Source organism: Mytilus californianus, unplaced genomic scaffold (genome assembly GCF_021869535.1).
Source record: "Mytilus californianus isolate M0D057914Y unplaced genomic scaffold, xbMytCali1.0.p SCAF_1, whole genome shotgun sequence".
Taxonomy (NCBI): Eukaryota; Metazoa; Mollusca; class Bivalvia; order Mytilida; family Mytilidae; genus Mytilus; species Mytilus californianus.
The window spans coordinates 6,373,253-6,384,401 of record NW_026262581.1 but is presented as its reverse complement, the minus strand read 5'-3'; positions in this window follow the sequence as shown (position 1 = coordinate 6,384,401).

Below are 11,149 nucleotides of genomic sequence, written 5' to 3'. Positions count from 1 at the left end.
AGGTGAAACATCTACAAACACCTTTGTAAAATCAGGAGTACCCCAAGGTACAGTTTTAGGCCCATTGATGTTTCTTTTATATATCAATGATATTGGGGATGACATCAAGTCAAAGTTGCGTCTCTTTGCAGATAATAGCATGTTATACCTGGCAATAGATTGCAATGATGACTGCTACCATTACAAAAAGATCTGGATAAATTGATTGACTGGGCATCTAAATGGCAGATGAAATTTGATGCATCAAAATGTTATGTTCTAAGAATAACCAACAAGAAAAATCCTATAAAACACAACTATCACATGCATGGCCAAATTTTAGAAAATGTAAGCCGAAACCCATATTTAGGAGTTCAGTTCACCAACAACCTGAAATGGAATATACACATCAACAACATCACGGCAAAAGCGAATAGATCATTAGGCTTTCTGAGGAGAAACATCAGCAAATTCCCAGAAGAAATTAAGAAAAGAGCATATCAAGCCATTGTTAGACCAGACGTTGAATATGCAAGCAGTGCCTGGGATCCATATCAGGAAAACCACATCAAACAGATAGAAATGGTGCAAAGAAGATCAGCACGTTTCATGAAACATCAATGCAGCAGAGAACCTGAATCAGTTACTAGCCTACTAAATGAACTAAAATTACCATCATTAGAGACCAGACGGAAAATAAAAAGGCTTTGCTTGTTCCACAAAGCTCTACATCAAAAAATAGCCATATATATTCCAGATTATGTAGAACAACAAAGCAGGACAACACGGCAATATCACCAAAGTAAATTTAGAAACCTTCAAACTTCAACCAACACCTACAAATACAGCTTCTTTCCACGGACCATCAAAGACTGGAATACCTTACCAATAAGACTGTTAAATATAGAAGATGCAGAGGCATTCAAGAACAGCCTCACATCTTATTTAACAGAGTAGTCACACAACAAACACTAAATTTTAATTTCACATGTAAATATGATTTAAATGAGCACCATCTTGAATGACTTAATTAGTACTTGTGTGATGGGTCTTAGACCCTTTGCATTTCAACGATGTAGATGTGGAAGGTGCTCAGTCCAGTTCATGTAAATTTACTCAAGTGTAATGATTCTTATTCATGGATATTGTTTGATTTAAATTTGCTATCATAAAATTTGGAAATCATCTAAAATTAAGAAACATATCTCCCTCATGCAAAAATTTTGATTCCTAATCCCAATTTGGCTATACTTTAGGTCCTTTTTGGTTAATCAGCTCTTCAAATATTTTGGCCTCAAGCAACACTGAAGAGAGATTTTTTTTTGAAATGTGCATCTGGTGCAGTAAAATTGGTATTGTTAATGTTATTTATTTATACTTGGCAAAAGATACTCTTTTACACTTTATTCTCTCCACTTAGAATCCAAATATGAAAAATTTGGAAATTTTCTACATTTCATTTACAATAAAGGAGAATATTCATTTTGGAAAATTTACCTGTTACAATGCCACTATGCTATGGTCCTCAGGATGAAAATAAACACATTCCTATATTGCTCATAGAGACAGCTCATTATAGGCATTATAAAATGACAGTAAAATACCTAAAAGGATTCTCACATAGGGAACAAAATATTAAAGGAGACAGACTATCTAAAATAATTATGTGTTTCTGTCTTAAATTACTGTGATAGCTTAATTTGTAAACTTCATTTCTAGTATACCATGTGTAGTTAGCTTGTTAAATCCCCCCATTACTTTGCATACAGTAATGATGTTATATTTTGAAGCCATTCTCAGACTTTGCTTCTTTGACAACACATACAGAATAAGTAATCGTGCATGGTGACATGGAGATTTTGAGGACTTTCATAAATTATTTTCATTGTTTTCCGGATAAACTATTAGAAAAAGAAACACTTTACAGTTCATTCAAAGGGAAACTGGATTTTTTCAACTTTTTAAAAACACTTGATTTGTGTAAAAAGTTATTTACCAAAGGAAGCAGATTAGCATCAGGGCAAAAGTAGATCCCTATGACCTAGTTTTTGTGCTTATTGACCATGGCTCTGTTTTAAGTCTAAGTTCATATATTGGAACCCATAAGAAAGAGCATTGTCTAAACTTGTGTAAAGGTGCATTTTAAAAAGTATGTAGCATTCGATCATTAGCAATAACAGTTAACTAAATTCAAGTCAAAAAGTTTGAAATCTTGGCTATCCACATCCACAGTGAATGCTTAACCCAAAGTGTGTAATCTACAGAATAGAAATATTCCAGGAATATTTATAGTTCAACTCCAAAGTATCTGAAGTATCAAGTCAATTTTTCAACCATACATATAGAAATAAGGAGATGTGGTATGATTGCCATGCAATGACACAAGTATCCAAAGGAGTCTAAATGACCTGGGTGTAAGCAATTATTTGTTACCATATGCATACAGCCTTCAACATTGAGCTAACCCCATACTGTATAGTCAGCTATAAATGGTCCATATATGATATATCACAGAAGCACGAAAAATTCACATCTTCCAGTGGCTTATCCCTACCACCAGAAGTCTATTACTAGGTGAAGTTTGCAAGCTGTATAATGATATTTATATTAGTTTGGCACTGTCCAAGGAACTATGCTGTTATCAGTCATAAAAAAGAATTACAGCTATTACATTTTACAACTATGGAATAAAGCAGAAATTACTACCACAAAACATATAGTTGTTAAGAGCATTTCAGCACGCAAAGTCACCGATTTTCCAGAAACTTAGCCTTAACATGTAATCAGGTAAAAAAAAAAAGAAAAATACTCACCAAAATGTTGCTAGGCAACCAAGTCAATGAGTTTTCCGATACATTTTGAGGAATTTAGCATTGAAAGCAAAACCTGATTTTATTTAATGATATTTGTTAATATTTTTCAGAAACTTGATACTTAAAAAACAAAACAGCAATGTCATATATAAAAATTATTTTTGCTGAATATTGTCACAACCGCAGGAGCTGAGGTCATTTTTCATTGTATTTGTGGAGGCAAATTATACACATTTTGCATGAACAAAATATACATTTTTGCATCCACCTCCATTTAAGCTGTGGTTATAAATGAAAAGTATCAATGTTTCTTGTCAAAAATTATAACAAAATGTTTGGGATTCAGGGTGCTAGGATGGTTGCTATGGAAAACAAAATGTGTCATTTTTGCCTTTTTACCTCTGAAATTTGACCATGTTATTAAGATAATCCTATAAAAGTAATAACTATTGAATGACTATGATGTGCAAACTATTGGCAATTAAATTACCATAAATTTAACCTGAGGTCAAAGATCATTGATGACATTGACCTTTGACCTTGTGTATATTAATTGAATTTTGTAAGAAAAGATAATAGAAAGAAGCATACAATACATGGGGAAAATGTTCAGGATGTTTAAAGCCACTACTTTATTAACAGGGCAACAGTAAGAAGTCAAGGTCATGTCGAAAGTGCTTAACAACCACCCATATTTGATAAAAAAAAGTACCTAGTAACCATAAATGTTTTGATTCAGGACTATGTAAAGCAAATTACATAGACCTTACCTAACAGATCAAGGGGGAATGTCACCACATTAGTCCTAAACAATCATCCATTTATAGTGGAAAAGTGCCTAGAAACCATATATTTTTATTGGAAAAATGCCTAGCAACAATATATTTTCAGTTTCATTGGGAAAAAATCAGAAAAAAATTAATATCAAACATGCAGTTTTCTTTAAATTAGTAATTCCTTTAAAGAACTCATGTATAATCCAGAATAGTACATTATATGGCAAATTCAATTTCAAGGGATTGGTTACAAATTTAAATACAAAAACAAATACATGTGGTATGATTGCCAAATGAATTCTAGACATTACTCTCCCTAAGATACCAAAGGTTATTTTTAAGACAGGTCCTTTGAATCTACAAGAACAAGACAAAAGGAACAGAACTGCTATGAGGACGACCAATTTATTTCTTTGGTTGGGGTTGGTCTTTTAGGCAAGAGGTTTTGCATAGACAGAATAATCATTTTCAACCGTTATAAGGCTGGATACACACTTATTTCCTATTTCAAATAGTATGTGGCTGATGTGCATCTGAATGTACCAAAAAAAATCGTTTTCAGCACAGTCTTGGGCAATATTATTGATCTTCAATTATAGACACCATCACATTCATTTCATTTAGCATCCCTTATCCCCATCACAAAATATAAAATGGTCCTCCCTAGCTAATAAAACTACTCAATTGCTATATTTTTATTCTGTCGATAATTAAAAAAAAAAAGCTCTTTCTAAAATAAAATACACACATTTCGTGTTCTGCAAAATTTACTTTTTTAGCTCATCTGACCAACAGGGCCAAGTGAGATTTTCTCATCACATTGCGTCTGTCGTTTTATATATAAAATATGCCCAATGATTGTGTCTGCCGTTTTATATATCAAATATGCCCAATGATGGCTAACATGGCTAACAATAGAAAATAGGCATGAAAATGAATGGAGAAAATCTGACAGGGGCTTAAATAGTCAGAATGATGAGATCTACCTATTGCCTATTTACATCAAAACTGTTCGACAACTTCTTATAGGAGTTACTGCCCTTAGACGGCGAGTTTTAACTTTTTTTCATTTTTGCCAATTATCTTGAAAACTATAATAGATAGAGAGAATCATGGAATATAAAAATGATCAGCAACACAAGATCTACAAAAAATTGAACTTGGTTGAAATCGTCAGCCGATTCTCTATTGGAGTTATTGCCCTTGAATGAAGATTTCTATAATTGTTTTGGGTTTTTGCCTGATATCAAAGATATCATAATAGATAGAAAGAAACTTTGAATATAAAAAAATATACAAGATTACAAATAAGTCAACACGGTTGAATTCGTTTGACGACCCCTTATTAGAGTTATTGCCCTTTAATGACGATTTTTGGGTCACAATCGTCATTTAGTGTAAACATCAATCGTAACTACTCGGCCATTCTCGCTACGCAGTACAATAGCTTATTTCTTCGTGCAACCAGAAAGGCCGAGTTGTTCCGATTGGTGTAAACATATCTTAATAAAGAATTTGCTATTTATAGCTACAGGAGTAAATAAGTAAGAAATATACAAGTAATTCAATAATTGGGATAAGGAAACAAGAGCAGTGCTGTTATTTAAATCCGTCTCCCTTAGTACTCATTTACGGGCAAAACGCCTATATGGAGTCAAAAGACAATTTAATGCTTCTTCTTCTTTGCTATATTACTTTCTATCTATTTATTGTAGCTTCAAGATTAAGACCAAAAATGTAAAACATGAGGCCCGAAAGAAGCCGTAATATGATTCTCAACTGGTATTTTTGCGTAAAATTGATACAATAAAATTAGAATAATATTTCAAGCAAAAACGCAAAATCAAATTATTATTCTACCGTGATATTGTAGTGTATTTATGTCCCTTCAAATGTTCTTTATCTATATATGTTTTGGTTGCAATTTGCCCAGTAATTTCAAAGGACAAGACATATTAATTTGCAAAAGATTACAGACGACGACGGCGGACTATATGAGATGAGAAAAGCTCAATTTACCATGTAGGCTAGGCTCGCAAAATAAAAAAGGGTAAAAATCGTCATTTTAACTTTCTTGTAACTTTTTATCTAAAAAACTTTTGAAGTAAACTAACTGCGAAATTTGCTCTAAGCTGACATTTAATGTTGTTCTGAAAATTTTACGATAGATCAATACCTACTGACCATAACATTTCTGTCCTGTTCTAACAGCTTTAATAGTTTTTGTGAATTAAGCCAAAAACTATCGTTTAAATTTCAGTGTTTTATTTTATTTGTACCAGCCATAATTGTTATCAGAATAAGGGGCGTTTACAGAATATATGTCATGCATTATCAACAATTGATCATGCAGTTTCAAAGGGACATATTTTAGATGGACAATGTACAAAATGATGACAATTACGAACGCCCAGTGTTTGCATAACCTCAAAAGGCTCTTAAGAGCCACACGAGGAAAGATCTTTGAATCATGATCAGAAAGATTGTTTGGTACCTTTTGTCTTCGGTGACACACAAATTGATGGTTGCTAGTCATTTTCCACAATATGAGAATGGCTACAAAAGAATTTTGTGATGATATTGACAACTGTTGTAAACCTATATATATGCCTGGAAAAAACAGCATTTGTATTTCAAGTCAGAACAGGAGACAAAGTGGCTGGTAATTAACTGAAATTCACATGAGTAAAATCATGTCAGTGAATTATTTACGTCAAGAAACACAATTTCTGTTGTTAAAAAGGAATTCGAAATTATAATTGGAAGAAAGAATTACAAGTTTAGTTTCAAAATTTCAGAATTTTGATCAAGGGACCAAAACATTGATGGTTGCTAGGCATTTTCTAACTATATGAGAATGGTTGCTAAAGTCTATGGTGACAATATTGACCCTTTATCTTTCAATAATTAGGATTTATATCATAGTTCATATTAATCTGAACCCAAATATATATATGGTTGCTAGGTACTTTTATATCAAGTAAGGTCGTTGCTAAGAACTTTTGACATAACCTTGACCTCTGGCATTTTGCTTTATTACCAAATAAAATCAATAATCATTCTGAATATTTTTCTACTTACTGTGTGGGTCTATTTGTTACAATTTTGACAAAATCTAATAAAAAGACGCAAGGTCAAAGGTCATCGATAACATTTGACCTTTGGATCAAACTTAAGGTCATTGGCAACATTGTTCAAGTGATTTTCATCCTTTATCTGTCACTGTTTATGAACTATTTTAATAACAAGATTAAAATTTTTTTACAAAATAAAAAAATGACACTTTTAGGTTCCCATAGCAACCACCCTAGCAACCTGCATCCCAAACCTTTAGTTATAAATTATTCCTAGGGAAGAGTGATAGTTTACATTAATAACCTCAATATAAATGGGTATGGATGCAAAAGTGTGTAATTATGTCATGCAAAATGCCTATAATTTGCCTTCTTGAATACAATGAAAACTCCCTTATTTCAATCAGTGCTGCCCCTTCTCCACTTTTTATTAGAAATGATTTTCATTTTTCAACTTACTCTATAAGTGTTATATTTTAAGGAACAAATGTCAAAATATTCATCAAAATTGAAATGTATCCATGATAACTGCTTAAGATTAGTATTTTTTCTACGTAAACAAATGCATTTTGAGGCAAAATCTAAGGGTTGTCATCATTTTGGGGACCTGTTACCACGGCAACGGGAATATAAACAAATTTTTTTTCAACAAATTTCTTGTATGTTTATCGATAGCTACCAACAAACAAAATTTCAAGAAAATCTAAGACTATGCGTGCCGCAACTTGGTTGGTGGTTACAGAGAATTGCTATTGATAAGTCTCCTTATTTTTTTAATCAAATATCCATCAGTTTGTGTAAGTGAATAAAGCCAACAAATGTTCGTGTAAGTGAATTAAGCCAAAAAATGTTCTAGTACCTGCAAACTTTTCATAATCTCCACGGGGGATTTTAAGCTTAGGAAGACCTAATGTATCTCTTGTATGTGTCATAAATGTTTTTAATCTTATATACTATGATTCAAAATAAGTTTATATATGCTCAAATGTCAAATGTCAAAATAACTGAAAGTTGTTGGCAAAGTTGTATATATGATGAGTTTATTATATATAATGTGTCATTAAGAACTATTTTGATTTTCTGTTATTTTTTTTGTATATTTGTATACCTCCTGATTTATATTCAGGGGCATCATAACTTTACATCATGCATAGCAAAACTTTTGGTCATATGTCTTTGTTACTTATAATAGAAATACTGTCCAAATCTGGTCATTCACAGTTAAAAGTATTGGGAAAACATGATTGTCTACAATGTTCAGCTGGTTGCAAAAAGAGGGGCGAAAGATACCAAAGGGAAATTCAAACACATAACTCGAAAAATAAACTGACAACGCCATGACTAAAAAGAAAAACACAAATAGACAAACAATAGTACACACAACACTACATAGAAAACTAAAGACTGAGCAACACAAACCCCACCAAAAACTGGGGATGATCTCTGGTGCTCCGGAAGGGAAAGCAGATCCTGCTCCACATGTGGCACCCGTCGTGTTGCTCATGTTAGTAAAAACCCGGTATTAAGTCTAATTCGGTAGGTCACATTCGGGAAAACCGGACGGAATTGTAGTTACGACATAAGGAACATATCCGCTATCATCTGTGAAACAGATATTTCGTCTCAGTCAACCAACTCGTGATGGCGTCCGTAAAAATTAACGAAGGGATGATTTCAACTTCACCACTTGGAACTCTTGGTTTAATAGCTTCCTTGTGAGCAGCAACCCTCTATCAAGGAAATCATGATAGGAAATACAAGCCCTGGATTATCGTATCAACTGGGAGATATATACTCTGTATGCAGGCGCTGCTGGAATGTTGCTACATAAAAATGGAAAGTTCAGAATTGGGAAGCTGAAATCATCTCTTTTTTCATAATGTTTTGTTTTCAACCGACCCTCATTGTCAATTTCTAGATGTAAGTCAAGATATGTATCTGTTGTATCCTTTATCTCAAGTTCGATGGGATAGATGCGTTCAACATAGTCACCAAATTTTGAATTATTTAGTGAGAGAACATCATCTATGTAGCGGAAAAAAAAGTTAAAGGGTACTGCTAACTTCTTTTCTTTCTTCCTAAGAAGTTCCTGTGTGAAATCAGCCTCATATGAAGAAAGGAACAAGTCGGCAAGAAGAGGGGCGCAGTTGGTTTCCATGGGAATCAGACTGTTTGTTGAAAAACACGTCCTCCAAACGTAACAAATATGTTGTCAATCAAGAAATCAAGCATCTTGATAATGTCAGTTTTAGAGAAATTTTTGTTAGAATCAGAGTGGTTTTTTACAAAGTAGGATTTATCCCTCCCTAAGACCAGATACTTGTATCTACGTTGGCCATTCTTTTTTATGAAACAAAGCAGGACCAACTCTTTCAATTTGTCTTTTAGTTTCGAATGGGGAATACTTGTGTAAAGTGTAGAAAAGTCAAGTGTTTTAATACTATTGAAAGATGAAAGAGTCTTAGATTGTATGTACTCTAAAACATCTTTGGAATTTTTTAGTATCCACATCTGATTCACGCCACCTTGTGAATATGTAGTTTCACAAGAACTTTGAATCCCGGCTTTGATTGCTGATATAATTGATGTTAATAATTTAGAAAGAGGTTTCGTGGATCACTTGGATGACCCAGCAATATACTGCTGTTTGTAAGGACACTTATGTAGTTTAGGTATCCAATACAGTGATGAAAGATCCAGTTCTTCATCTCTGGTTGAAATTCTAAAGGAACATAGAACAGATCTATGATTATTCAGGATTTCCTCTTTAGTAAGTGTCGTGGGGTTATATGTTGAGTTTCCAAGTGAATTGTCAATACCTAATTCATTTATCAAGCAGTTTATGTAATGTGATTTACACACAAAAACGATGTTGTTTGGGGCTTTATCTGCGGGAACAACAACATATTTGTCATGGAGGTAGGACAAGTGTTTAGCAACATTTGGGTCTTTAAATATTGATGTAGCATGGGTATTAATAGACCCATTCAGTTTCTTAATTCTGATTTGTATTAACGACCTCACAGCCTTAATTCATTCGGAAAGAGTATCTACGTCTTCTTTCTTGCGTTTAACCCCGCATTGCCTGGCATAATCCTTGACTGAATCCATCAGTATTTTGACGTTGTGTTTCCAATTGATGGATTTAGGCTCACAATATTTCGGGCCTTTGAATAACACATTTCGCAGAGAAGTGTTATTGCCAATGTTTAGGTCACCAGTAATAACGTGGCCAGCCGGATTATATATGAATGGGGAACTAGCACAGGTTCAATCAGGAGGTTTAGACTTGAAGTCGTCCGCAATATTGAGATCCTGCAACATGTGTTTGTAATTGAAAATTTAAGTGGCAATTGGTTTAGTATAGGTATAAGAAATGATAGGTACAGACTGATCTTTAAAACGAATAATATAATTTTGGATGTAACACGTCTTCTGATTGGCTGAAAGTATTTTGTCTATCAGCTCATAGACATAATTTTGTCATGTGACCGTGACGTCATCAACGTTTTTTTCATGATTTACTCCTTAAAAATGAAATTTAGAATTAAATTATAAGGAATGACTGAAATATTTTTTCTGTCTATTCGAAATAACCTCAAAAATGTGGTCACCCTTTTAAATAACATGCTAAGCGGGTTATTTAGTGTACCACATTTTTGATGTTATTTCTTCATAGACAGAAAAAATATAACAGTCATTCCTTAAGTGAACTAATTTGTGATGAAGGATATTGCTCAAGTTGATGGCATCGAGACTTTTGTTGACAAAGGAAAGTTTAAGAAAGGATCTTTTCTCTTTTTCATCTTTTGCACTTTTCTTTTAGTAATGGACTCTGTCTGCTATTACCTGGGACCAATAGAAATCAAGTTATATAAACCCTCGAATAATATTTTATTAATTCATTCATCTTGTGTAGATTGGAAGCTACAAATAAATAAAAATCTCTGGTACACTAAAAAAATCCAGTATCGTCAGATCATATGTTTTCGTACGTCATATGAATTCGTACTATGCATGCTTTTTCGTCACAATGCATTCTAAATAGCACGAAAACCCATAATACGAGGATAATTGTTGTTTACAAATAGAAGTGTCAATTAAGTCCTCAATCAGAGACATATAAATAAATTTAGTATATATGTCTCTGCCTCAATGTATTAGTCCCAGGTATCAATCGACATACAGAAATTACTTTAAGTATATATATATATATAGTATATCAATACTACCTATTTTTATATGAAATCAAATTGAAAATTCGAGTTGAATTAAAAAAAGTATGTGAGTTGTCAAAAAGCGTAGACAATTAATGTTAGTTGTACGTTGCATAACATAAAATGTTTGTTTTTCAGATGGTATTTAGTTACTTCTGTTCTCAATACAAAATACTCGTTGCTTTCCCCTACCACAAATGAATGCTAATGATGTTGCTACGAAAAACACTAATAACAATATTTTTATTACTGTACAGCGTCCCGTTGTGTAAGCATACTTAAAATACTCT